At 34.6% G+C, this 27,174-nt stretch overlaps 1 long non-coding RNA gene across 1 annotated transcript; it reads left to right on the top strand.

The window, feature by feature from the left end:
* The first annotated feature begins 5,971 nt into the window (after positions 1 to 5,971).
* LOC129640346 (uncharacterized) lies at positions 5,972 to 26,844 on the top strand. The gene is made up of 4 exons (XR_008708754.1): positions 5,972 to 6,092; positions 6,483 to 6,669; positions 26,422 to 26,493; positions 26,629 to 26,844. It is a non-coding gene; the product is annotated as an uncharacterized LOC129640346 (long non-coding RNA).
* The last annotated feature ends 330 nt before the right edge of the window (positions 26,845 to 27,174 follow it).

Here is a 27,174-nt window from a genome sequence, read left to right as displayed (position 1 = left end):
TTTTCCAGTAGTAATTTATGGATATGAGAGTTGGACCATAAAGAAAGCTGAGCACTGAAGAACTGATACTTTTGAACTGTGATGTTGGAAAAGACTTTTGAGAGTCCCTTGGACAGCAAAAAGATCAAACCAGTCAATCCTAAAAGAAATCAGTCCTGAATATTCATTGGAAGGACTAATGCTGAAGCTGAAGCTCCATACTTTGGCCACCTAATTCGAAGAACTGACTCATTGGAAAAGACCCTGATGCTGGGAAAGATTGAAAGCAGGAGGAGAAGGGGACGACAGAGTATGAGATGGTTGGATGGCATCACTGACTCGATGGACATGAGTTTAAGCATGCACTGTGTGTTGGTTGATGGACACGGAAGCCTGGCATGCTGCAGTCCATGGTGTCACAAAGAGTCAGACACGACTGAGTGACTGAACTGAACTGATTATGCATAGACATTAAATAAGTACGGTGACAGTATACAGCCTTGTCATACTCCTTTTCCTATTTGGAACCAGTCCTTTGTTCCATGTCCCTTTCTAACTGTTGCTTATCAATCCACATACAGGTTTCTCAGGAGACTGATAAGGTGGTCTGGTACTCCCTTCTCTTTAAGAATTTCTTGCAGTTTGTTGTGATCCACACAGTCAAAGGCTTTAGTGAAGTCAGTGAAGCAGAAACATCTGTTTCTCTAGAACTTCCTTGCTTTCTCCATGATCCAACAATTGCTGGCAATTTGATCTCTAGTTCCTCTTTCTTTTCTAAAACCTAGTTTGTACACCTGGAATTATTCAGTTTATGTATTACTGAAGCTTAGATTGACAGTTTTGAGTATAACCTTATTCAATTGTTCAGTAGTTTAAGCATTCTTTGTCATTTTCCTTCTTTGGGATTAGAATGAAAACTGACTTTTTCCCGTCCTGTTGCCACTGCTGATTTTTCCAAATGTGCTGACATATTGAGTGAAATAAAACTGAGACAAATGCCCTTGTCAGAAATGGAATTCTTGCCTTGACGAACTTTAAGACTAATCCATGTGATAATTTAAACATCTAATATGTATTTTATTAACAAGAGATTCTGAAATTTTCTTTAGTTTTGTGCCCATTGTGCTGCTTTTTAATTGGGTTTTAAGAATAACAGGAGAGTGGCTTACAATCTATTTGTATCAAAGATTATTTTTTTCCAAAGACAGTTTTATTTATTTATTTATTGCATATGCTTTGATTGGCTTACATTCTTTTTTATTTTTCATGATGTAAAATAGCCTAAATGTTTTAAATTAATTAATTTACTTTTTAATTGGAGGATCATTGCCTTACTGTATTGTAGAGTATTTATTTTTAATTGAAGGGCAATTACTTTGCAATATTGTATTGGTTTTTGTCATACATCAACATGTATCAGCCATAGGGATACATATGTCTCCTCCCTCTTGACCCTGTCCCACCTCCCACCCCATCCTACCCTTCTAGGTTGCCACAGAACACCAGTTTGAGCACCCTGAATCATAGAGCAAATCCCCACTGACTATCTATTTTACATATGGTCATGTATATATTTTCATGCTACTCTCTCCATTCCTACCACCCCCTCTTCCCCTGGTCCAATATCCACAAGTTTGTTCTCTATGTCTGCATCTCCATTGCTGCTCTGCAAATAGGTTCATCAGTACCCTCTGTGTAGATTCCATATATATGTGTCACTTTAATCTAGTGAAATTCAAAACAGTTTCTAATGGTGAACTGGTTTTATATCCAACTATTTTAGGTATATGATTCATCTCACTAAAATATATAATGATCAATGCAGTCATTTAAGTTATAAACTCTGGGCTTATTTAATATAAGTTTTTATTTTATAAGGAGCTTTGAAAAATTCAGAATATATAATCAAATAATTATTTCATTCCAAAGAATAGTAAGGCAAACAATGATTCATTCTTTTTTTTTTTATTCTTACCATAATAATTTTCTGGGATTGTTTTCATCAACAATATTACATTTACATTTTTTGCATGAAAATCCCCAAATGGCAGAAATCCCTTACTCCCTAGACTGGGTAAAATCCCTCTCTTATATGTTTTATTAACACTATGGACCTCTCTGCCAGTTAGAATTTTAGTTATTTGTGTGATTCTTTAATTAATGTATGCTTTCTAGCCAACAAAAACAACTACAGAAAACATTTAACTTTTATTTTTTTTTTCATACATGATATTTTACATGTTTCAATGCCATTCTCCCAAATCGTCCCACCCTCTCCCTCTCCCACAGAGTCCATAAGACTGTTCTATACATCAATGTCTCTTTTGCTGTCTCATACACAGGGTTATTGTTACCATCTTTCTAAATTCCATATATATGCGTTAGTATACTGTATCGGTGTTTTTCTTTCTGGCTTACTTCACTCTGTATAATAGGCTCCAGTTTCATCCACCTCATTAGAACTGATTCAAATGTATTCTTTTTAATGGCTTAACTTTTAAAAGGGAAATATAGCAATTGTTTTTATTAGCACAGTGCCTTGCGTATAGTAACTGCTCAAGAAGTATTTGTTGTATTATTGAATGAATCAAGTGTTTGATATTTTTCATAATACTTAGCATTATCATGCACAATGCTGAAAGTATAGTAACATTGTCAACTCACTTTAACCTATTGCTTGATGTTGGAACTTAGTTTGAACATTGAAAACAACAGAAAGATCAAGATTTCCACATTTGCTTTGCACCCAGAAACTGGAATTTAGAGTTTTAAATTTTAAGAAACAGAAGATTCAAGAGAATACAGTATCTAGAAATGCGGAAAATGTAGATAAATGAGAACTTCAAATGAAATACAGTAGATGTACTTTTACTCAAAAAAAAAAAAAATGAAAAGTGGAACATTTGATTTAACATAGTATTGTTTAAATATGAGTTTACACATTTAACATACAATGCACATAACATACATTCCCAAGTTTTGAAGTCATTGAATAGGATAAATGAAAAGAACACTAAAACTATACTGGGCCTCCCTGCATTTTATTTTGAGGATTTAGAGTACACTTTAAGATCTTACAATGCCCCAGAATCATCACTATAAACACCAGTTATCATTGCCTTCCAAACTGTCTGGTTAGAGCTATTTGATGAAATGTTCCAGTTAGGGGAGCATTATCTTAAAGCTTTCTCATAGTAACAGACCTAGTTATGACTGGAAGGAAGGAATTTGAGGGTGATCCTCATTAACATATATGTAGGTTCTTTCATTCACAGGTATCAAAACAGAATACAACTGGGAATGAATTTGTGCACATTCATATTTGTGTTTGGCAGAAAGATGGACACCCTCCAGAAGGTCTGGTCTGCATATGGGTTTTGCATTTCAAGTTGCCAGATCCTAATTGTCAGGCATTATGAGAAACCTTTTAATGTCTGTTCTGATTTTTATGGTGTTATGATGTCTCTTTCCTTCATCTGTTACTCTAAAGTTAAGCAAATTCAATATACTTTCATTTAGTTATCATTTCCAAAGTTGATGTTATGTAGTTAGAATAGGGAAACAGGGTCAAAGATGGCAGTCAGAGGAAGCAGCAACTAGAAGAACCACATGGAAGGCAAACAAAGAAAAGAAAAATACCTCAAAAAAGAGAAACTGTGGGTTGGAGTGAAGACTGCTGTTGGGAATACACACCCAAAACACTCCCTTCCCTGATTGATCTCAGGCTTAAGCTTTATTTTGCATGGAGCAGAATCAATCAGGCTCTGCAGACCACTTAGGGGAGGGAATAAAACACATAAGAAGGGAAACCGAGACAAGCTTACCTATTGTGTCCTCACATGGTAGAAGGAGTGAGGGATTGCTGTGAGATTTATTTTATAATAATACTAATCTCATTCAGGAGGGCTCCACCCTGTGTATCTACTGTGAGGACACAGTAGGTAATTCCTATGGGAGTTGATCTGCTCTCATGTTTCAATAGTGTACTGCTTGCTGCTTGCTTATTAAATCCTACCTGCCTAAGCTGTCTTGCTCTGTTGTTTTAATTCTTTGCTACAACAAGACAAGAACTGAGGGAGAAGAAGTGATGCAACACTACTAATAGAGAATGCAAAATACATTAATTGAGACATTAATTTTGTAAAAACATAAGGGAAAGACCAATGTCTAATTAGGACCAACTAAAATGAAAGAAAACCTTGCACAGTATTTTTCATTTGATAGTCACTTAACAACATCACTGTGTAGAAACATCGACAAAGAAAAGATATTTCGCAGAAAATGTACTTCAGCAAACACATATGAAGCCTAATTATATAAACAGCTTTCAGTAAATGTAGTCAGTGTTTTAGCAATTAAATTGTAGCTATTTGATGAAATAATCAGATTCAAACGAGGTAGAATTCATTTTGTTTCCTTCCACAATGAGACTTTGAAAAGTTAACTAGTTCATCTGAAGGCACACTAATCTACCTGGATATTTTTGTACCCTCTCTTAATGACTCTTAAGTTTTGGCTACTCTACATTCTTAGCTGAATGCATATCATGTGGTCTAGTACCCAATGTTGCTTAATTTGTCCAATATCCCCTAAACCAGTCTCTCATCAGACCAATTGGAGGCCCCCAAAAAATAGGCAGTAAGAGAAAGGAGTGATATTGGCCCATCAGAGTAGAGTGAGGTCTAGAGCCGGAGAGTAGGAGTAGTGTTGGCAGTGAATGTCAACAAGGCTAATTATACCTACTTCTAGGGAAGAAACAAATGCAGGATTTCCACACACAGAATACAAAACTATTTTGGTCATTAATATTCCCTAACTCCATGATGCCCAGAGGTCACTGCTATGGTCTGAATGTTTGTCTCCATCCCAAATTCATATGTTGAAGTTCTTAGGGTGGAACTCTCATGAACAAGATTGAGATTAAAATTCTTACAAAATAAATCTCACAGAGATGCTTCACTCCTTCTACCATGTGAGGACACAGTAGGTAAGCATGAGTTACAAACCAAGAAGGACTTCACCAAAACATAACCATTTTGGCATCACAATCTTAGACTTTCCAGCATCCAGAATTATGAAAAATAAATTTCCATTATTGATAAGGCAGTCTGTGGAATTATGTTATAGCAGCCCAAATGGACTAAGACAACCAATAAGTAACCTTTTAACTTTCTAGAACATTATAGACTTATAAAAATTGGCATTAATTTTTCTGTAGTAATTGCATTAGTTTCCAGTATATTGAATTTTATAATATATTAGAATTGAACTCCTTGAATTCCAAAATAGGAATTATCATCTTACTCTTTAGAGAATGTTGAAAGCCCTGAAAAAGATTTTGAACTTTACTCACTATGCTACTGTTTTTCAAGGTGTGGTAAAGGAAACTCATACATTGGTGTCACTCAAAAGCTAGTTAAAATTCAGATAAATTAGCTCTATTGCATTTTATAAGTCATATCCCTGGGGGTGAGGTTGAGGCATCTACATTTCAGAAAGTTTCTTAGGTGGTACTGATGCATAGTAAAAGTTGACTACTTCTTGGCAACTGGAGGAGGGTAGGTAGACTATTCCCAACCAGATTTTGGCTTTGATGTAAAGAAAAAATTGAAAGGTGAGAAACTGGGATCATGGAAACCACTTAAGGGGCTATTTTAATAATCTAAGTGACAGATGATGGAGGTCTGAACATTTCATAGGTGGAATCAAAAATCATTTTGCAATGTAATTTGACCATTGTTGAAAATTTCATAGAAATAAAATCCTGGATTAAATCATATTTGAATATATGTAGTAGTATCTTCATACAACAGAATAGGAAAGGATTAGTCAACTAAGTGTCTTCTTGAACCACACACCATTTGAAGAACAACAATCACACTTAAAGTACAATAACAGATTAAATTCAAAGTATTTGTGGCAGAAGATTTTAAATCCCACCTTCCTGTAATCTATATTAGTCACTGAACTGGTTATATACATAACCAGCAAAAGAGAACAGGACACAAGTAAAATGTTCATAATCTCCCCTGTTAATACCAATCTTGATATTTAGAGATTGCTTAAGATATTTTGAATAGACCATTCATATCTACCCTTGAAATCCTTTGCAGGTGATAGCATAGCTTTATTCACTTTAAGGACAATTTTTTAAACCAAATTGCTACTGTATGACTGGCTAAAAATTCCTTAGAGTTAAGATTAACAGATTTATTTAGAGGAAGTCTCATATACTATTACAGCTGTGTGAATCTCTTCTATTCTCTATTTAAATTATCTTTGAATACATTGTACTTTATATCATTATGGAAAAAACAGCAGTGAAGTAGAGAAGTATTGCTGCTTATAAAGAACTGTACTACTAGACTTCAAGTGGCATTACTTAAAATCTAGTAAAGAATATCCTTAATTGCTTTCAGTCTCATTTCTCTGAAAGAATGGCTTTCCTGATAATCCAGTGTGACAGTGATTAATTTTGATGAATTTTGCCATTTCTCTTCCAGGACATAGAATCTCTTCCCTGAACACTGGTTCTTTGCCAAGGCCTAATGTGACACGACTGAGCAGCTGAACTGAACTGAATGCCTATAGATTTCCTTCCCTGATGCCAGATTTCTAACTGCTTATTTGAATCTCCAAATGTCAGCTGTTTATGACTTCCCCACTGCTATGGTCAGATGACTTATCAAGGTATGCTGTTAACCCATGTTGTAGCTCTCTTTTGCCAACTATCATATAAACTCATCCCCTTCTTTAAATAATTTTTATCCTGAAGAAGTGTTTTCCACAACTTTCACAACTTTTACCCCTGAAAATTTTTCTCTGAAGAATTGTTCCTTTTAAATGTATATTGCAGGTTTGAGAAGCTAATACCGTAATAATAATAGAAGTTTTTTTTTTTTTTTTTTTTTAACTACAGAAATATATACACTGACCCATTTGATTCATGAACAGCCATAATGTGTAGATACTCTTATTCTGAGTTTATAGATGAGAAAACTAATAGTTAAAGAGTTTAGCTAGTTAGTATAAGCAACAGAAGTAGGAACTGGTCTAACTTCAGCTTCCATTTCCTTCTAGTCATCCCCATTCCATAGTGGTAACTGATATCTCCATTTTGTCACAAGATGTGATGGATATGTATTAAATCTAAAGTTTAATATCATCTAACATCATTAAAGTCATGCGTGCGTGTGCACATACACACACACACACACTTTTCTGAGTTCTTAAGTTTAATGGACCAATCAGAACAAACAGCTTTTATTCCAGTTTGGAAATGGGGATCCCATTGCTTTTTTTGTGCTGACATTTTATTGAGTGAGTTCAATCTAAGATGTAGTCATTTCCTGCAGGAAATTATGACTTGGCTAAATAACACAACTGTCTTAAGAATACATGTTCATAACCCCAAGGATAATACAATTGTATAATTGCCATGAATTACAAAGATGCCTACAGGATTCTGACTCATATTCAAATAAAAAATAGGTCTCCAAAATAAAACTGAGTACACATATCAACAATATATAAATGTATATTTGGGAAGACTCAAATAAAATAATTTAAGTTGGCATGTATGTATATATGGAAACAAAGAAGGAGCTAGCATCTTCTAAAATCCAAATCAGACTCAGAGGCCTCACTGAATTAAAAAAAAAAACAAACAAACAAACTTCCAGATAGTGGCATTTCTAGTTTTACATTCTTCTACAGTTGTGCTTCTGGATCACAGCTAGTTCCAACCACTCCGATTCTGCCATTTGTTTGGCCCAGTTATTTTGTGTGACTTTTCTTTATGAAGTGAACAATAGCAAGTATTTTAAATTTTAAGCAATATCTATGAATATGCATAGTAGGTGACAGGTTTATGGTACGTCTAGATCAAGGTTTCTCAGCAGTGTCACTATTCACACATGGAGGCAGACAATTCTTTGTTGTGGAGAGTTGTCCTCTACATTGTAAATGTTTAGCATCATCAGTGGTCTCTACCCATTAGATACCAAACAACTTGCATCCCAGCTGTGATATTCAAAAGTGTCTCTAAACATTTCTAAATGTCCCCTGTAAGACAATATATTAATAACTCCCAGGTGAATACCACTGCTCTTCACAGAAAATTAGTCACCTACAGTTCTTCAATTACTCCTTCAACAAATTCTCTTTCTCTTCCAATGGGGTAATTGCTTATCTATGGCCCATATTTGTTACTGTTTGGAAATTTTGGAGTACAGTTGTAGAATGAAAGCTTTGCACTCTGTGGACTGGATCTTACTATTAATTCAACTTGTACATTAAATAAATCCATAAATATTCATTTGAGTGTTTATTCTAATGTTCCCAGACATGGTCATATACACACCCACACACAGAAGCAATAAAATATACAGTTTATGTCTTCTATGCACATGACCACATTTCCATTCAGGACTGCATATGTGTGATTAAACAATTATTTAGTATATTAAAATATATTAATTAAAACATTTAAAATTTATTTGTTTCTCCCTTTATCCTTTTTTCTGACAAATACTTTTTTAAGAGTCAACTGTGGCAGGAATGGAGAAGGGAAACCTACATGGAGAACTCATTTAGCTGCTTAGCCCAACAGCATAAATTTGATCTTGTAATTAGTATTCAACTCAGCATCTTGGACAGAAACGAGTGTAACAGCCAAGAGGTGGTTTAAATCACATAAATCATAGATCAATGACAGAACCTGGAGTACTGGATAGATTACAAAAGTAAAGCTTTAGTTAAAAACAGATTAACTCTTTCCCTGCAGGAACTCTTATATATATATGAAATTAGATCTAATCATTTTGGGGAGCATATGCATATAAGCTGAAATATGTTTTCCCTTCACAGCCATATTGATGCTTTGGAATCGTAGAAATGTATGTGCACTCCCTATCCATGAAAATATTCCACATGTCTAAGAATTTCTTTTTGCATAAGAGCCACAGAAAACATTTGTTCTGGTAGCAACTGTACAATAGTGATGTGAAAGCTGTTTTGCATTACTTTATGAGCATCAGATTTTTAACTTAAAAGTCAAAACCAAAAATGTGCTTTTATTTTTTAAGAAACAATGGATATATTTTTGTCTGAATTCTTTAACTACCAAAGTGTATACAGATTGTAAGTTTGCATTAAATAAAAGTACTAAAAATGGTGGGTTGCCAAACCTGTATAGTAAGAAATAATCCCATTACCAAGTAATTATCTCACTAGCTCTTTCCCCTAATAATTCTTTTAGAATTCAGAATTATTTAAAAATATACAAAAATGACTTGCAATCATCTAAATATATACATCATCAGACGTGGCATATTATAAGGTTTTCAATAAAATCAACAATTTGATTTTGTGTCATTAAATATTCTTTTTTGAAATCTGAGTCCCTACTACCTTAAAGTAGAAATAGTTTTTTTCTGATAGACAGGAACATACCCACAGTGAAAAGAAAAAAGAAAACAAAAAGAAAAGTGTTTCTAATACAATTTTGGACCACAAAAAAATTAATTAAGAGGGTAAAATGCTGAGTTTAAACAGATTATCCTGTCATTTTAGATACTCTTTCTTAAGGAAGGTAAATAAGTTGCAGATTAAGTTTGTTACAAAAGTGAGCAAAAACCAAATATTATACAACTAAATTTTACAAATGTTACTCTAAGTGAAGAACAATTTATTAAACATGTTCTGGTGTGCACCAATTACAGAATTAGTATTAGCATATTAAATATTATCTTTCCATTAATACAAAGAAGTAAATTTTCACTCGTTTTCATCTCTACTTTTCTACTTAGGAAATCTTTTTTTTTTTTTTTTTGTAATGGAAGAGGCTTTATTTTAAATCTTTAGTTCTGATCACTGGAGAGGATCTGTCTTTGTCTTATGAACAACTATAAGAAGGCACAGAGTTCAGTTTCTTGAGAATATTTTTTCTTGTGGCTGCTCTTTATAAGGAAAATGCAAATACCTAAGATCATAGTCATATTACTAAACAAATGTTAAAAAAATACTACTTCAGCAACAAAGCTTTGTGTGTGCCTAGTTTTGAATATCTGTACTCAAAAGGGGAAATCCAATTTTAAAATGTTGCTACTAATGGCTACATAAAAATAAAATGTGTGCAAGTCAAAATTGGCAAGAAAGCATGCTGCTATTACTTCACTATATGTTATTCACTACCTAGGCAAGTTAGATTTACTATTTTGTATCCATAAGTTTCTGAAAGAATCATGTGAAATTCAGAGCATATCCATGCTTTTGATTTGAATTACGTAAAACCAAAATTAATAAATAACAATATAATGCATATTTTCATATGAAATTATATGTTTTCTTTTTGCTTCCTTAGTGTCTGAGCCTGCCTTTGGTTAACTTACTTCAAATTACATCAGTTTTCACTCTGTCTACTGTAATCAAAATTTTAACATTTCTTTAAAAGCACAATGTATGTAAATAGATTCATTGTGTTAGAAAACTTTGGTGATTTTGCTAAAGATTCACTTTAGGAAAATTAAATAGCCAAGGGAAATTAAATAACCAATTAAATAGCCAAGGAAAATTAAATAACCAATACTCTGTTAATGGGTCAGAAGTCACAAAATCTTTTGATAATTTTATTTGGTAATTTTTTCAAAATCTTGACTTTTCATATATATTTAATGGACAATGTAGAGAATAGGTATATGCAAATTCAAAATAAAAAAATAATTTTCCAAAAATTCAAGTAAGCATCTAAGGCAAAAGGAAAAAATACACAATAGAATAGAAACTAATATTTCAGTGTGTGAGCAGACATTCAAAATTGGCTTTTAAAATATTTATTTTCAGCCACTAGCAATGAATCTTCTGGACTGAGTCAAGTTTATAGCACCTAAGTCTTCCTTCTACGCAGTTTATAAGAAGTAAAAGGATGCCACACGGCCTTCAGGATTCACCCAATGAAACATGTGAGACATTAAATTGAATAATGCAGAAAATGCAGCCATAAAAGTTCATAATTTCATCCACTTATGCTATTATGTCAGTTTCTAAGTCAAATTTGTTATTCAAAATGAAAATAGCTAACATATCATTGGGAAAATCTTTCAAAGGGGTTCAGACTCTCAAATATGTATGCATTTTAATGAGCCTAGATAACAAATGTGTTATAAGGGAAAAAATAAAGGAAGAGAGAAGAGTTTGGGAAACTCTGTAAGATCTGTTGCAAACTAATGGAATTTTTAAATACCACCTAATGCAAAGAGCACTTTATAGCTAGTCATAAGATTAAAAGCTTTTCAAGTTGCTATCTTGGGAAATTTCTGTCAAGGAAATTACTACAAAGCCTTGTTTTAGTATGCTCCCCTACTGTGCTTCCCACTATGTTTTTTTAATAAGGAAAGCTATCCATCCATAGAGGTGTATCCTGTTCTCCATGCTTCAGTGTCTAACAGCAGGCATATAGAGTAGACTCCAGTGTTTGACTCTTTAATTTTCACTCCATAATGCCTGCTTTTGCTGACTGATGCATGTGTCTTCATGGTTGTTTAATTATGAGGGGGCACAGATTTTCCCTACCTCCTAAACTTTCCTCTTTCTAGTCACCGTCAGCCAAAACAACACATAATCTGAGGTATCTCTTTGTAAATAAGGTAATAGATGTTTGATGTAATAATAACAAAAAAGCCCATCTGTATAGTTCACATTATTGAAAAGAAAGATAAATTTAATTATATAGAATCAAGTGATTATATTATTAAAAAATCAAAAGTAAACATCATATGCTATTTTAAAATTCCAAATTATCAATTTTTATTTTATATTTTAACTTGTGCAGACAAATTATGATCAAATAAAAGATCATTTAAAAAGTATTAGAAAATGCTTAGCATATCAAAAAATTATTTTACATCATATAAATTCAGATTATCTGAAATAAATAGAGAAGTAAAAATATTATTTTTAGTACATAGGGATTTCTTTATCTATTAAAGTTGAAACACCAGTTGTCTCTTTTCCGAAAAAGAAAAAAGGTATAAACCTCTTTTATGAAACAAAAATCACAAACTAGTGTTTTATTCAAAATAAGAACAAATAAATGTATACTGGCAAATAAGGAGAACAACTACTGGACGTCACAATTTCTAGGCAACCAACTATGGTTTTGGCTATTTGCAGATTAGTATACCCTGTCCTTAAAGATATATTTTTTATTAGATAACAAAAAGTATATTCTTTATAAATTCTGAAATTCTTAGATTCTTTAGCATTATGTATTGTTTTTAAAGGCCAAGATATGGCCATCAAGACTGGAACAAACATTCTTCTGACCAATTATTTTAACTGCCAAATTACTTGTAGCAAGAGGATGTATACTTATTTTGATTAAATAAGTTCTTTAGAATTGACACATACATTTTGTAAAAAGATTTACAGATTTAGAAAATTGACATCCCTCTTCCATAAATTATTTATAGATGCTACTACTTCTCCTATTCTTAAAGAGATTGGAATAGCAGACCACCTTACCTGCCTCCTGAGAAATCTGTAGGTCAAGAAGCAATAGTTAGAACTGGTCATGGAACCACAGACTGGTTCCAAGTCAGGAAAGGAGTACGTCAAGGCTGTATGTTGTCACCCAGCTTGTTTAAGCTATATGAAGAGTACATAATGTGAAGTGCTTAGTCGAATGAAGCCCAAGCTGGAACCAAGATTGCAGGCAGCAATATCAATAAGCTCAGATATGCAGATGACACCACTCTTATGGCAGAAAGCGAGAAGAGCTAAAGAGCTGCTTGATGAAAGTGAAAGAGGAGAGTGAAAAAGTAGACTTAAAACTCAACATTCAGAAAACTAAAATCATGGCATCTGGTCCCATCGCTTCATGGCAAATAGATGGGGAAACAGTGAAAACAGTGAGGAATTTTATTTTGGGGGGCTCGAAAATTGGTGCAGATGGTGACTGCAGCCATGAAATTAAAAGACACTTGCTCCTTGGAAGAAAAGCTGTAACCAACCTAGACAGCATATTGAAAAGCAGAGGCAGTACTTTGCCGACAAAGGTCCTTCTAGTCAAAGCTATGTTTTTTCCAGTAGTCATATATGGATGTGAGAGTTGGTCTATAAAGAAAGCTGAGCACTGAAGAATTGATGCTTTTGCACTGTGGTGTTGGAGAAGACTCTTGGGAGTCCCTTGGACTGCAAGGAGATCAGAGCAGTCAATCCTAAAGGAAATCAGTCCTGAATATTCATTGGAAGGACTGATGCTAAAGCTGAAACTCCAATACTTTAGCCACCTGATGTGAAGAACAGACTCATTTGAAAAGACCCTGATGCTGGGTAAGATTAAAGGCAGGAGGAGAAGGGGAAGACAGAGGATGAGATGGTTAGATGGCATCACCAACTAGATGGACATGAGTTTGAGCAAGCTCTGGGAGTTGGTGATGGACAGGGAAACCTGATGTGCTGAAATCCATGGGGTAGCAAAGAGTTGGACATGACTGAGCGACTGAACTGAACTGATTTTTCCCCAGATAACATATCCACAAAAGAATATACAGTGATTCACTGATTCCATCAAGAAAAAAATCAATCTCTTGATAATAAAAAGCAATATATTTCATGATTTTTGCTTCTGATTTTTATAACTAACAATAACAGAAATACTTTGCTTAAAAAATTAAAATATTACCACAATAAAAGATCAATTGATTTTAATATTTTAATGTTTCAAATTTTTTAAGGGTAAAGATTGAATTCTTTATGTAATAAAATTAAAATTGGCTAATAAAAATGATATTGTACAAAGACTAGTGGTAAATGCTACCAGAATTTTGTTGCAATGCATCCATAACAGAATGGAAGTTTTCTTTTAATACTATTATCTTACAAACTCACAGTTGAATGCTAATGCAGCTATGTAGAGAAAAATCAAGTCTCAAATATGAAGCCACTGAACTTACATACACTTTAGAGTGTGCAGATGTACAGTAGAAAGTACATAAAAAATAGAAATACTAATATTGCAGCATGAAAATCTCTCAAAGGGTCATTATTTAAACATAGATGAACTATGCACATCATCAAACATTAAAAGAATATTTATTAATGCAAAAACAAATTCAGTAAAATGGAATATGTTGCTATTAGTTTGTTTATGAGATCATAATCAGAAAGCTGAGAGAATATTCAATTTTCCTCTGCAGTGAAACAGAAAATTGATCATTTCTTCCAAATGAGCATTAACTCAATGAATATTGCGTGATTTATCTCTGGAAAAAAAAGAAACAGAGAAAAGGGGAAGCAAAATGCCACTATGCATCTTTTACTGATCTGATTTATAATGACTAGCTGTCTTTTCTTTTTAACTAAAACAAACAAAAAATAATGCAGTACCCAAATTTTAGATTCCTCACTTCACTTGTTTTAAAGATTTCTTTATATAAATAAATAACAAGGCTGATGATGTTGATAGTATAAGATAGACAGACAGACAGATAGATAGAAAGATGGAGTTTTACATATGAGTCCCTTGTCAGAAGCAGTCTCATGTTGAATTCAAAGTATCCAGGTGGCAGTAACTCAGTAAAATCCACGACTAAACTTGTCTGCCTTATGATGGATACTCTAATTACGTTACTGTCAATGATACCATCTTCTCAGAAACTAGAACAGTTCTGGAAATCCATTTCCTATATGGTAGTCCTTTTTTCTTCTCTAACAGAAAGAGTTTTTGTATCTATGCACTGGCAGTGTTTTGCAGAAATTAGGATTGTTTCTATTTACTATAAAATTAAAAAAAATAGACTTAGAAATTAATCAACTAACTGGAATAATGCCTAATGTCAAATTAGAAAATTCACTACACAAGCAAACAGAAATATACACACATACTATGAGGTAAGGCTTAAATTACATAGTATATAGAGGAATGCTTCCAAATAGCAATCTCATGAATTAGTCCAGAAAGCTAAGTGTTAAGTTGCAAGATTTCCTTTCACCTTGTCTACCTTGACAATAGTTATATTGCCATCTTTAATAATAAATTCAGATTGCATAGGGCTATGGAATAATTTGAAATGTGAATTTTGGTCTTGAGTTAGGTATCAAATGAATCTGAAATAATCCCTTCTTCCTTTTACTTTGTTTTAGTAAATTCTTATTGTGTGATTTAGGAAATTATAAGAATAACTCAGGAAAAGAAGGTATTACTGAATCAAAAGTAAGAAATTTGTCTTGCCTGGTCATTTGCATTGATTATATGTAAGGGATAATTACATAGCTTTCTTCTTCACTACTCTACTAACTTGGTCAGATGGTGCTACAAGTTTAGCCCACATCCACATTAATTCATTAATTTTGCTCTTATTAGTTGAATAAGTTTTTATCAGCATTTATTGTGTATATCAGCTAGCTCATCAGGTAGAAAGCTTTCTAATAGTAAGTAGTACACGATAGTATCATGGAGTCTAATGCCAAACTGCCTGAGTTCAAAATACATTTCATAGAGCGGTGTAGTCTTGCCTTATTTGCTTATCTTCTTTGTGCTTCTCTTTTCTCAGTTGTAAAATGAGGATAATATTACCTGTTCATAGGGAGTTTAATGATTAAATTAGGTAATTGGTTTAAAGCAATCAACCCAAAAATTGTCATATAATAAATGTTAGAAAGAATTTTTAGCATCATTATTATTTATACAGATGAATCATTAATAAAACATGTAAAGACTGGTACTACAGCTCAAAGGCGACAATGTCTACAATCTTAAATAATATTTTGATAGACAGAAAAAAAAAAAAGAAACTAGAGGAGGGGAATATGAATCTCCTATATAAGAGAGACCATAGCAAGTGTGGATTCAGATGGTCATTTCTTTTTTTTTTTTTTTTAATTTTATTTTATTTTTAAACTTTACATAACTGTATTATTTCAACCTTTGTTTTTGCTCAGTTGTGTCTGACTATTTTCCACCCCATGGACTGCAGCATGCAAGGCTTTCCTGTCCTTCACTCTCAGTTTGCTCAAACTTATGTCTATTGAGTCAATGATGTGATGCAACCATTTCATCCTGTCACCCCATTCTTCTCCTGCTCTCAATCTTTCCTAGCATCAGGGTCTTTTCCAATGACTAAGCTTTTTGAATCAAGTGGCCAGAGTATTGAAATTTCAGTTTCAGCATCAGTTCTTCCAATGAATATTCAGGGTTGATTTCTTTTAGTATTGACTCCTGTGATCTCCTTGCTATTCAAGGGTCTCTCAAGAGACTTCTCCAGGACCACAGTTGGAAAGCTTCTATTCTTTGGTTCTCAGACTTCCTTATGATCCAACTTTCACATCCATAACATAGCTTTGACAAGATGGATTTTTATTCAGCAAATGATATCTCTGCTTTTTAATAGGCTGTCTAGGTTTATCCTGCCTTTTCTTCCAAGGAGCAAGCATCTTTTAATTTCACGGCTGCAGTCATCATCTGCAGTGATTTTGGAACCCAAGAAAATAGTCTGTCACTGTTTACATTGTTTATCCATCTATTTGACATGAAATAATGGGATCAGATGCTATGATCTTCTTTTTTTGAATGTTAAGTTTTAAGCCAACTTTTTTTTTTAAACATAACTTTTGCTTTTATTAATAGTTTTATTTTTGAGATTGCTCTTCAGTAACCATAAATTACAACTACTTGTAGAATTTTTTTGCATAATTTTAGATGCACAATCTAATCAATTTCTGATTTTTAGGAGAAGGAATTAAAAATGACCATAAGTGAGTCACAAGCAGTAGTTCTTGGGGAAATTTCAAAAGTATAAGATTTATTTTGTTTATTTTTTTTAGGTTTTTAAGTTTCACAGGAGTCTAGATTTTTAAATAGTATTTATCAACTCCCCTTTTACTCTTATATATTTACTATCGTAATTAGTGGTATAATGGATTAATACTTTCTTTCATGACCTTTCAAATATATAATGCAATTTTAAATAAAGAAGAGTTTTCATTGCCAGTTACTATCAAAATTATTGATTAATGAAGAGAATTTCAGACATAAAGGCAAACCCTAGAGCATTATAAGTTCACTTTGCCATTCAAAAAGCTTTAAATTTTTTTTCAGTTTTATTTATTTATTTTTTATTTTACAATATTGTATTGGTTTTGCCATACATTGACATGAATCCACCATGGGTGTGCATGCGTTCCCCATCCTGAACCCCCCTCCCACCTCCCTCCCCATCCTATCCCTCTGGGTCATCCCAGTGCACCAGCCCCGAGCACCCTGTATCATGCATCGAAACTGGACCAGCAATTCATTTCACATGTGATAATTTACATGTTTCAATGCCATTCTCCCATATCATCCCACCCTTGCCCTCTCCCACAGAGTCCAAAAGACTGTTCTATACATCTGTGTCTCTTTTGCTGTCTTTCATATAGGGTTATCGTTACTATTTTCCTCTTTCACCTTCAACAAGAGGATCTTTAGTTTCTTTTCATGTTCTGCCATTAGGGTAGTATCATCTGCATATGTGAGGTTGTTGGTATTTCTCCTGGCAATCCTGAGCCCAGCTGTGCTTCATCCGGTCCTGCATTTCACATGACATATTTTGCATAGAAGTTAAATAAGCAGGGTGACAATATACAACCTTAACATACCCCTTTCCAAATTTTGAATCAGTCCATTGTTCCATGTTCAGTTCCAACTGTTGCTTCTTGACCTGCATACAGATTTCTCTGGAGGCAAGATAAGGCAGTCTAGCATTCCCATTTCTTGAAGAATTTTACACAGTCTGTTGTTATCCATACAGTCAAAAGTTTTAGCATAGTCAATGAAGCAGAAGTAGATGTTTTTCTGGAATCCTCTTGCTTTTTTATGATCCAATGGATGTTGGCCGTTTGGTCTCTGGTTCCTCTGCCTTTGCTAAATCCAACTTGTACATCTGGAAGTTCTTGGTTCACATATTGCTGGAGCCTAGCTTGAAGGATTTTGAGCATTACCATACTAGCATGTGAAATGAGCACAATTGTATGGTAGTTTGAGAATTCTTTGGCATTGCCCCTCTTTGGGATTGTAATGAAAAGTGACCTTTCCCAGTCCTGTGGCCACTGTTGAGCTTTGCAAATTTGCTGGCATATTGAGTGCAGCACTTTAACAGCATTATCTTTTAGGATTTTAAATAGTTCAGCTGGAACCTCATCACATCCACCAGCTTTGTTCATAGTAATGTTTCCTAAGGCCCACTTCACACTCCAGGAGAGTGATCACACCATCGTGGTTATCTGGGTCATTAAGATCTTTTTGTACAGTTCTTCTGTATATTCTTGCCACCTCTTCTTAATATATTCTGCTTCTGTTGGGTCCATACCCTTTCTGCCTTTTATTGTGCCCATCTTCACATGAAATGTTCCCTTAGTATCTCTAATTTTCCTGAAGAGATCTCTATTGTTTCCCATTCTATTGTTTTCCTCTATTTCTTTGCAATATTTCAATCTTTAAATCTTATCATTATTAATGACTTAAAAAGACTACCTGGAAAAACAACAAGAAGAAGCCTAAAGCATAACATTTCATTGTTTAAATACCATATTACTAAATGGAATACTTTGTCTATTATAACAAATTAACTTTGATTTTCCCATCATAGAGAAGATTGTATCTCTTGTCTTTTTGTCTCCTCCTTTCCTTCCACTCATCCACTCAATCTACACTTTGTCATTGTTGTTTAGACACGAAGTCACATCTGACTCTTTTGAGACCCCATGGACTATATAGAGCCTGCCAGGCTACTCTATCCATGAGATTTCCCAGGCAAGACTACTGGAGTGGGTTGCCATTTCCTTCTCCAGGGGATCTTTTGGGCCCAGGGATTGAACCAGTGTCTGCTGCACTGGCAGGAAGTTTCCTTACCACCAAGCCACTAGGGAAACCCAACTTATATATTCCTTCCTTTTAATTTACTCTTCAAGACCTACATCATCTTGGATCTTTCCTATCACTAGCTTTACCTATTCTTTATTAGTTTAACTCTATACCCTCCTTTATATTTCAAAGTATCATTCTATTGAATTAAATATATTTTTATCATTATGCTATTAACAGCTAATATCCATCCTCTGGATCATTGAAAAAGCAAGACAGTTCAAAAAAAATATATTTCTGTTTTATTGACTACACCAAAGCCTTTGACTGTGTGGATCACAATAAACTGTAGAAAATTCTTCAAGAGATGAGAATACCAGACCACCTGACCTGCCTCTTAAGAAACCTATATGCAGGTCAGGAAGCAACAGTTAGAACTGGACATGGAACAGCAGACTGGTTCCAAATAGGAAAAGGAGTTCGTCAAGGCTGTATACTGTCACTCTGCTTATTTAACTTATATGCAGAGTACATCATGAGAAACGCTGGGCTGGAAGAAGCACAAGCTGGAATCAATATTTCTGGGAGAAATATCAATAACTTCAGATATACAGATGACACCACCCTTATGGCAGAAAGTGAAGAGGAACTAAAAAGCCTCTTGATAAAAGTGAAAGAGGAGAGTGAAAAAGTTGGCTTAAAGCTTAACATTCAGAAAACGAAAATCATGGCATCTGTTCCCATCACTTCATGGGAAATAGATGGGGAAACAGTGGCAAGAGTGTCAGACTTTATTTTTTTGGGCTGTCAAATAGATGGAAAAACACTGTAAACAGTGACAGACTATTTTCTTGGGTTCCAAAATCACTGCAGATGATGACTACAGCCATGAAATTAAAAGACACTTATTCCTTGGAAGGAAAGTTATGACCAACCTAGATAACATATTGAAAAGCAGAGACATTACTTTGCCAACAAAGATCCATCTACTCAAGGCTATGGTTTTTCCAGTAGTCATGTATGGATGTGAGAGTTGGACTGTGAAGAAAGCTGAGTGCTGAAGAATTGATGCTTATGAACTGTGGTGTTGGAAAAGACTCTTGAGAATCCCTTGGACTGCAAGGAGATCCAACCAGTCCATTCTAAAGGAGATCAGCCCTGGGTGTTCTTTGGAAGGAATGATGCTAAAGCTGAAACTCCAATACTTTGGCTACCTCATGCGAAGAGTTGACTCATTGGAAAAGACTCTGATGCAGGGAGGGATTGGGGGAAGGAGGAGAAGGGGACAACAGAGGATGAGATGGCTGGATGCCATCACCAACTCCATGGACATGAGTTTGTGTGAACTCCGGGAGTTGGTGATGGACAGGGAGGCCTGGCGTCCTGCGATTCATGGGGTCACAAAGAGTCGGACATGACTGAGCGACTGAACTGAACTGATTAATAGAGCACTTTCTGTATGGCAGGATCAATTCTAAGCAACTTATAATTACCTTATTTAGCTTTTACATTACCTCGATGGGCTAAGTAGTATTATTTTCATACTCATTTTATAGAGGAAGAACTGAGGCTCAGGGATGATAAGAGACTGCACCTTTAATGCTGAGAACATGGTTAACAATGAGTAATTTTTATGTGTCCCCAGTGTAGTGAACTGTCATTGTGGAACCTTAAGGAATGCTTAAAAATTTTCTATACTTTTTTCCTTATTTTTTCTCAAAAGAAATTTTATATTGTATACATCCTGTTGTATATGATCTAAATAATCTTTAATTTTGCCAAGACTACTTTTTTAGCTTTTGATTTGTTCATGAGTTCTCTGAACAATGCATTATGTCGAGGAGAGGAATATGGATAGGAAAAGCAACATATCAGATTATAAAGATATCTCATCTTCTATAGTACACCAAATCATCTGGCTCAATCAGTTCTCAAAATATTTTACAAAGTCTGGCAACATAATTTCTCACCCTTGAACTATGACACATGCTTCCACAGATATGAGTGTAACTATAGGGACAATGGGACACAGCATTTAATACTAGAACCATTCTGGAAAGCCCAGAGCATATGGTCAGTATATATATATATATATATATATATATATATATATATATATATATAAAACAACAAAAAATAAGGACTGATTTGACAGATGTTTTAGTATCATGCAAACCCAGACTTAACTTGTAAAGATTATATGCATGTTTCAGGAAAGCATTGTGTAGCTGTGTTTTAAAAAATGTTCCCATTCAGTCTGTTTTAAAGTGTTTAAAATATCAGAACAACAAAGGAACAGAGACCCCTGCGAGAGGCAGTAGAGTTCTTAGAGGAAGCCAGATTGGAAAATGTAGAGTTTCATTAAAATGATCCTTTATGATGTTAAGAAATGGCAACCCACTCCAGTGTTTTTGTCTGGAGAATCCCAGGGATGAGGGAGCCTGGTGGGCTGCCATCTATGGGGTTGCACAGAGTTGGACATGACTGAAGTGACTTAGCAGCAGCAGCATGATGATGTAAATGACTCATAAAGAGAAATAAATGCTCACTGAGGTTACTGAAAAAGAGAAATCCTAAAGTAGCCAACTCTCCCCCAGTTTAAGGAAATAACTTATATATTTGAGCACAGAATCCCAGTCCCCTTAATTCCAAGGTGCTAAGCCTGACAAATTGATTTGCTCTAGATTACATTATCAAATAATCAACAAGTGGTTCTTACAGAAAAGTGCATCTGAGATTTTATGCTTTCTAACTCAGGTTGAAATGATCATTAAGATTTAACATGGGTTCCTTAACAGGTAATCCTGCCAAACTAAGTAAATCCCTTTTTGAATGGTCTATAGATTAATCATCATCACTTCTCTTCACAAATTCGAACAACTCTTGCTTCTCTTGACTCATCCAAGTATATTACCTAAAGTGTTAGTCATTCAGTCATGTCCAACTCCTTGCGATCCAATGGACTGTAACCTCTGTCCATAGAATTCTCCAAGCAAGAATTCTGCAGTGGGTATCCATTCCCTTCTCCAGGGGATCTTCCAGACCCAGGGATCGAACCCCAGGTCTCCTGCATTGTAGGCAATACCGTGCTGGCAGGCTATATAGCACATGGGGTCACAAAGAGTTGGACATGACTGAGTAACTGAGCACAACAAAAACTGGACATTAAATTCAATTTTATTATATTTTTAAAATTAGACTGCTTTAAGGACAGTAGTCATCATTGTATACCATTATTGTCTGGCAAATGATTTAAAAATGGTTGTTGCATCAGTTGCAGGATGTTGTAGCTATGATGTAGCACCATTTTAACAAGATTATTGATAGTTTTCCACAATATTCTTGTGAACAAGATGGAAAACTTAAGTTATAAGAGTACTATTAGGTGAAATTACACCTAGTTGAACAACAAAGAATATGAGTTAATGAACCCATACTACCCTGGAAGAAATCCCTTGTCCTGTTCAACATTTATAGATACTTTAAGCAAAGATTGGAGAAGGCAATGACACCCCACTCCAGTACTCTAGCCTGGAAAATCCCATGGGCAGAGGAGCCTGGTAGACTTCAGTCCATGGGGTTGCTAAGAGTCAGACACGACTGAGCGACTTCACTTTTACTTTTCACTTTCATGCATTGGAGAAGGAAATGGCGGCACACTCCAGTGTTCTTGCCTGGAGAATCCCAGGGACGGGGGAGCCTGGTGGCCTGCTGTCTATGGGGTCACACAGAGTCAGACACGACTGAAGTGACTTAGCAGCAGCAGCAGTAAGCAAAGATATTAATGTGTTTTTTTTTTTAACTTAATGAATGACAAAAATCTAAAAGATAAAGCTTTGTTCAAAAGTCTAGAAGCTTAGATCAAAAGTCACAGGATGGAAAATGGACAAAAAAGACATAAGTTCTCTGCTGAGGATGGATTAAAAGTCAATTCTTCAAATACAGACTAAATGTAATTGTTATTTGTGCAAAACAGAAGACTTCAAGATTATGAACAAGATTAAAATGAGCTGACACTAAAGAGAAATAAATCACTCAATTGGTATGAGAGGCAGTATAAAATAGAGGCTTATATACCCATTTTTGAATTAAGCAAGCTTGAGTTCAAATCTGCCAACTAATAACTATGAATACTTGAACATCTTATTCAATATATATGGTTCTACATCTTAATCTATGAAATGTGAATAATATTAGCACCTATATCATAAAGTTGTTGAAGATTAAATTTTAAATAATCCATGTAAAGGGCATAGGAGTTTTTGATACATAGTGATCACTCAAAGTAATGATAGACCAAGGCAAGAAAATAAGTATATATGGACGAAAGTTATCTTTCCTCATTCTGCACTGCTCAGAAAAAAAGTTTCTAACATAATCACTGTTTTTTTTGTTTGTTTTAATTCATTTTTTGAGGAATGTTGACTTGTTGGAGACTATGTAGGAAGAGCCGGTTGAATGGATGCTAAAGGATCTGTTAATGCTCTCATACAAAGAATTAAAAGATATGGAAGGCAAGAGAGCATGACTGTATTTTCTTAAGTGTTGAAACGCCACCATATAAAATAATAATTAAATTTGATCTGTATGGTCTCATATGGGAGAAAAATGAAGAAACTATAGATAGGAATTAGAAGAATCAACTTGTTTCATATTAAGAAAGATTTTTGACAATGTTATCAGATAACAAATTACACTGCCTTTTAAAAAATAAATGGCTTAACAGGTGAATTCTACCAAAAATTTACAGAAGAGCTAACACTTATTATACTAAAACTCTTCCAGAATTGAAGAGGAATGGAAACTCCTAAACTCATTCTATGAGGCCACCATCACCCAATGACCCAATGAAAAAATGGGCCAAAGAACTAAACAGACATTTCTCCAAAGAAGACATACAGATGGCTAAAAAACACATGAAAAGATGCTCAACATCATTCATTATCAAAGAAATGCAAATCAAAATCACAATGAGATCACTCATTATCAAAGAAATGCAAATCAAAACCACAATGAGGTACCATCTCATGCTGGTCAGAGTGGTGGTTTAGTTGCTAAGCCGTGTCTGACTCTTGCGACCCCATGGACTGTAGCCTGCCAGGCTACTCTGTCCATGGGATTTTCCAGGCAAGGATACTGGAGTGGATTGCCATTTCCTTCTCCAGGGAATCTTCCTGACCCAGGAATCAAATCCAGGTCTCCTGCATTGCAGGCAGATTCTTTACCGACTGAGCTACGAGGGAAGCCCACCGGTCAGTGTGGCCACCATCAAAAAATCTACAAGCAATAAATGCTGGAGAGGATGTGAAGAAAAGAGAATCCTCTTATACTGTTGGTGGGAATTCAAACTGGTACAGTCACTATGGAGAATAGTGTAGAGACTCATTAAAAAACTGGAAATAGGACTGTCATATTACCCAGCATTCCCACTGCTGGGCATACACACTGAGGAAACCAGAATTGAAAGAGACACATGTACCCCAATTTTCACTGCAGCACTGTTTACAATAGCTAGGACATGGAAGCAACCTAGATGTCCATTGGCAGACGAATGGATAAGAAAGCTATGGTACATATACACAATGGAATATAACTCAGCCTTAAAAAAAAAAAAAAAAAAAAAAAAACACACATTTGAGTCAGTTCTAATGAGGTGGATTAAACTGTAGCCTATTATACAGAGTGAAGTAAGCTAGAAAGAGAAACACCAATACAGTATATTAATACATATACATGGAATTCAGATAGATGGTAACAACAACCCTATATGCCAGACAGCAAAAGAGACACAGATGTAAAGAACAGTCTTTTGGACTCTGTGGGAGAAGGCGAGGGTGGGATGCTATGAGAGAGTAGCATTGAAATTTGTATATTACCATATGTAAAATAGATTTCCAGTGCAAATTTGATGCATGAAGCAAGGCATCCAAGCTTTTGCTCTGGGACAACCCAAAGGGCTGGGGTGGGGAGGGAGGTGGAACGGATGTTCAGGATGGTAGGACACATGTCCACCCATGGCTGATTCATGTTGATTTATGACAAAATCCATCACAGTATTTTTAAGTAATTAGCCTCCATTTAAAATAAATAAACTAAAAAAGAATTAAATCTGTTCTGTATGGTCTCATATGGGAGAAAAATTAAGAAAATATAGATGTGAATTAAAAGAGGCAACTAGTTTCATATTAAGAAAGATTTTTAACAATTTTATCAGATAACAAATTAGGCTGCCTTTTTAAAAATTAATGAGTTCCTTATTTTGAAGATATCCAGGCATAAGCCCAGTAATTTCTCATTAAGGATGCTGAAAAACAGATTTCTATACTGGTAGGGCCATGTTGTTTCCAGTTCTACCATTCTCTGACTCTACAGAACAGAGAATGTCTTTACATAAAACAAATAAATATTATTTTGAACTACAATTTTTTTGGAAAATTCCATAGTATTTATCTACACAACAAAGAACCAAACTGACAAATAAGGGATAAGGATGGTAAGTGGCTAAAGATAACACATGGAGTTGATGTATATACATCTGCAGAATATATTGAAAGGAACACAGGTCTGGGAAAATTATAAACCAGTTACCTCTATGTCTATAAGGAGGTATCTACTTTTACTGGATCTCAGTTTTATATCTCTAAAATAAGTGGTTTGGACTATATGGTCTTTAAGGTCCCTTTGTCTCTTAAAGCACCCTATTCAGTCTTGGGACATCATTTACCTATGCATCACTGATAGCCAACAAAAACTAAAAAAATAAAAATCAGTCACTCTTCTTCCATACCATCACAGTCATGCAAAATTGCCTGTTGATAAAGCATTTGACTAGACTACATCCTTCATTAGTGCCTAACCCATTCATTTCAACCTACATGCCAAGGAGGAGTTTTTAACCATGAAAACTCCCAGTCACATACATGCCTTAGTTGTTTTGCATCACTGAGATATGTACCATTAGTGTGTAGGGATAAACTTTTTCCGAGACATAACATATCTCTGCATAAGTTCAGAAAGCAAAAATGAAAAACATAAATGTTTCCAGTGTCTGTAATATGAGTCAAAGAACAGCATGATGATAAACATAAAAATTATATTATTTAATATTAGTAAAGTAAATTATAAACTTGAAGATCTCCCCTATTACATATGCACATATTTGTTCTCTCTTACTCTTTCTCTCAAGCTCCTTAAAACATATATTAATTACAATCAGTATACAACCTAGGTGTCCCATTGTTCCTTTCTTCTTTGGGAAAAATTACCAGCTTTTCTGGTCCCTCACCTACCTACCTCTAGTACAAATTAATCCATCATTAGAAGTCAAGAGGGATCTTTATTTTCCATTTTAAAAGTCTTCAACTCATGGAATTAGCACTTTGGATTGTTGCCATGGGGAAACCAATCTCCAAGAAAATAAAAGAAGGTCTAGAGGTTGGAGCAAAAGCTTTAGTTTTTGCCAAATGAACTAAGGTGGCACAACATCTGACCTTCTGATGACCCCACTGAGGACAGATGGGTTGTAAGTGAAGGCATCTTCTATCTATAGACTCATATTTCTAAATGAAGAAATGCCATTATTGTTAATGTTCTTTTTCCAGGTCTACATTGCAGATAATACCCATCCTTTCACTTGATCAAATCTACAAAGAGAAATTTGAAGCAGGAAGTTGGTGAGCTCATTTTTCAGTTCAGAAGTTCTTGAAAGACGTTAGCCCATAGTTAGGTAGACATTTTACTGAAGATTAATTTTTGATACTGTAAGAAATTACCTAAGTTACTTCTCCATCTGTTTCTTTTGACAACAGTCTTGCTGTTTGAAGTTATTCCTCAAATTTCACCAGCTCAAGAAGAGTTTTGTCTTGGAGAGTTCCCAAAAGAATCTCCACACCAAAAAATACTGTCATTAGCTCTCCAGAAGATATGAAAATTCACCAGGGGTTCCTCCTTCCAGCTGGGTAAGACTTGGGAGGTGCATATATTAAAATATTGTCAAGTCTCTAAAACTAAACATTTTTATTATTTTTCAAGCAAGTTTGAAAACCACTTTCTGTACAATAAAGTTCACTTTCAGTCTTCTTAAAATCTGAAGAATATTTACAAGCATAAATATATTTTTATTTGTCAATATAGTAAAATGTAAAGTGAAAAGGCAGAGAGTGTGGGAATATCGTAATAAGAAGTCAGTCGTTCTGTCATTAGTCTGTGGCCAGTTCACTCTGTGACTAAATCATGACATTAGTAGGACTATAAGACTATTAGTAAGACTATTAGTAAGACAACTCTTATTTCCACAAGGGCCAATTAGCATCACTTGTCTTGAATAACATGAATTGAAACTATCATCTTAGTGA

Source organism: Bubalus kerabau, chromosome X, assembly GCF_029407905.1.
Source record: "Bubalus kerabau isolate K-KA32 ecotype Philippines breed swamp buffalo chromosome X, PCC_UOA_SB_1v2, whole genome shotgun sequence".
NCBI classification, from domain to species: domain Eukaryota; kingdom Metazoa; phylum Chordata; class Mammalia; order Artiodactyla; family Bovidae; genus Bubalus; species Bubalus kerabau.
The sequence above is the reverse complement of the archived record's forward strand: the minus strand, read 5'-3'. Positions and strand labels throughout refer to the sequence as shown.